Source organism: Thermobia domestica, chromosome 7, assembly GCF_964235325.1.
Source record: "Thermobia domestica chromosome 7, izTheDome1.hap1.1, whole genome shotgun sequence".
Lineage (NCBI taxonomy): Eukaryota > Metazoa > Arthropoda > Insecta > Zygentoma > Lepismatidae > Thermobia > Thermobia domestica.
In genome coordinates this window covers 110,081,171-110,084,390 of record NC_137460.1, presented here as the reverse complement: position 1 = coordinate 110,084,390, position 3,220 = coordinate 110,081,171, and positions in this window count along the sequence as shown.

The following is a 3,220-nucleotide window of genomic DNA, read 5'->3' as shown; positions in this document are numbered from 1 at the left end:
CTTGCTCTTGAAGCTTAAGTTTCACTCTGAAGTAAACTGCCAATAATTATCATGTATTCTTAATATTTCAGAAAAATGTCAAAATTTCACGCTCTAAAAATGGTAGCCTAATCAGTGACGAAACTAGACATTTGGTGCCCAGGGCAAATTTTGCGATTAGTACCCCTTTCATCTACATCCACACCAATAAACACACATATTAGTTTGCTGGCGCCCGGGCAACTGCCCCGGTTCCAGGATCTTGTTTTGATCTGGCCGTAGTTCAATTACTTTTGGTTACTTTTACCCTTGAGCTCTAAAACTGAGTAATGAATGTGCCTTTACGTTATTAAAATGATGAAGTGAGCACTCTTTGAAGCAAAAAGAGGAAATGTGTTTTTCTTTCCCTAATATCAAACAGTGTTAGAACTAAAATATTAAAATATGCAGACGCAATACATTGTAAATAAGTAAACTGTGTTTCTTAAAAGTTAGGCTGTGCACTGCAACTTAAACCCATTCAAATTAAGTATCAGGGCTTAAAATGAAAACATGAAGCCCCATTTAAACTGCAATTTATTATGACTGAATTTATAATAATATAAAAATAAATCTTTAGAACTGTAATGTACAGTGGGTCGCTTGTCACAGGAGACCTATACCCACAATGATGAATGACTCTTTCTTTCTCTTCCAGATGGCAGGGTTTTGCTGAAGCTCCTCCCCAAAGTTGGAGAAGGTATACTATAGGAAAAGAGAGGGTACTTATATGGCAAACGTTCCAAACTCCATTGCGGTTACTGGTGATTCGATCCAGAGCATATGATTCGTTGATGTGAATTGTTATGCTCCATGTCTCTTGCCCGTGCTTTTTATATTCTTCAATTTCGTGACGTATCACGTAGAAAAATCCAAAAAATTGTTTTTCTATAAGTGTGCTGCTATTTTATTTTCTGGGAAGTTCATACGCTCGTCGTCAGATATGTTTATGTTTTGAAAAAAGCAACGGGCCGAGAAGCTTACGTAGAGGTCAACTGGCTGTTGTTATTCTTGATGGGAAAGTTTGTTTTCCTATTCACATAACTAACCTTGACCACATGTTGTCACTTTCTATTACTATTCTCACCTTCCGTGTACGAAAATATACACTAAAAATACGTTTCCAACAATTTCAGTTTTTATATTTAAAAAAAAAAAACCTTATGCATTATTATGTGCATATTTATTATATGACAGAACAGACATTTAAATCGGGACTCCTTACAGCAAAAGAAGTATACGTGGTCCTTTTCTTTCTTTCGTTTGTTTACCTTCACTACTTTTTAGAATTTGACGTGAATTCAAATACACAAACATTTCACACCCACACCGAATGGCCAAAGCTCAGCGGTAAAACATCAGTTTAAGATTCGGAAGATGGTGTGACTGATCCCTCGTGGATACATATTTCAACTGAGCAGATTACCAAGATTCTTCCTCGGTGGCCCTATTGACTAATTTCTCTTATTTCTATCCTCTGAGTCTCGGAAGTTTCAAAGCCTTAAAATAAATTCAAAGTAGTTGAAATAACGCTACTATCCTGTAGTCGATGCTAAATTAATATTGTAAGTTTTGAGATTAGATTTGAAGGAGGGGCATTAATTAGTATATCCTGTTGAAAATCCATGCCACCACTGATTTACTGTTCTGCATAATTCCTACAATGTAATTTTCTCAGAAATGCATATTTTGACGCAGAATTAATATAAATCTGTGATAAAAATTGGTATTCACTGACTGAACTTACTGAATGGAATATCTGTAGACCAGTCCCACAAACATCAGATAACAGGATGATACAACCTAAACATGGGAGTAACTACACTTTTACACAAAACAGCATTACTGCCGCGACCAAGTTGTATCATCTCGGTATCTTACCTAATGGTTAGTAATCAGGATATTGTAGCACTGGCTCTGTGATAAATTTCGGAATTTCTCTAGTAGTAGCAGTTTTGGGATTAATCTACAGTTAAAATAGCAGAGCAGAGAGAATGACAGAAATAATAAAACCTTCTGCTCTCTTCTTTTACTGTATATTAAACAAGACCTCTCGATATTATTTGATGATAATAATAATAATACCAAATTATTTAATGATGCTATGCATTTGTTCTATGTCGCCATAATCGATGGAAATTAATTACTTAGTGTACGAAGACTTCTTTCGTCCAACACGAGTGTAAAGTTTTACTGCAGTGCATGCTATTTGTAAGTGAGCATCTCTTATTTTAATATGACTTTCAACATTGAAGCAAATCAGAATGCAGACTGATTTTTTTTGTTTGTTTTTTGTTTTGTCGAAAACAAAGAAGACAACCAGATAAGGGACAGAGATTAAAAGGAACGTTCAGATGCTGAGGTCAATACATGCACCTTACAGATTTAGATAAATTAGATCTTGCTGAACTACAAACAAAAAGGAGCCTCAAGATTTGTGTTCGGAACGCAGACTATTGCAACATACGATATTCTGCAGTTGGTAACTTTGTTGTCGAGATATATTTCGGTAGTAGTTTAACTTGCGGCCACTATTAACTCACCGTTTGTCGACCTATAGCAGTATCACTCTGTGTGGGGGGGCCGCTAGGGGGGCCAAGATTTTGAGCAAGGGGACTTGGCCCCCCAGGCCCATCTTTGGCTCCGCCACTGTTCTGAAACTACGTCACTGAAAGCCTGTGTTGACCATGAGATTGTCTGTAATTCTACATAGGCTATTATATTTCTAAGCGTACAGAGCCACATAAATTACTATATTTCTAAACGTGCATCTCGAATATCTTCGGCGTTTCCCCTGTCTACGCCACTGATACAGATATCCATAAAGCATCTTTCAAGACAATTTTACGGGAACTCCTAGCACGCTTAGGCTCATAGAAAGAGCATGAGTAGATCTGCCTCGGTAGGAGTACTTTTATGTATTTAAACATTTCCAAGCGAAATTCGAAGAAAAAGAATCTTTGTGGTGGATTCCTCGCAAACATACAACAACAGTTAAAGACTACTTCTTCGCCTGAGCACGTGAGCGGATGATGATGATGCAATGACAGTACAGCGCTATCAGTTGCGATTAGGGGCTATTCACATACACCGTCAACTCACGACATTTCAAACGCCATCAAAATTCGCTTCAATGTATTTTAAATGAATACATCCACATATAGCCAGGGGTGGACTGGCTATGTAAAAAGGGCGCGGTCAC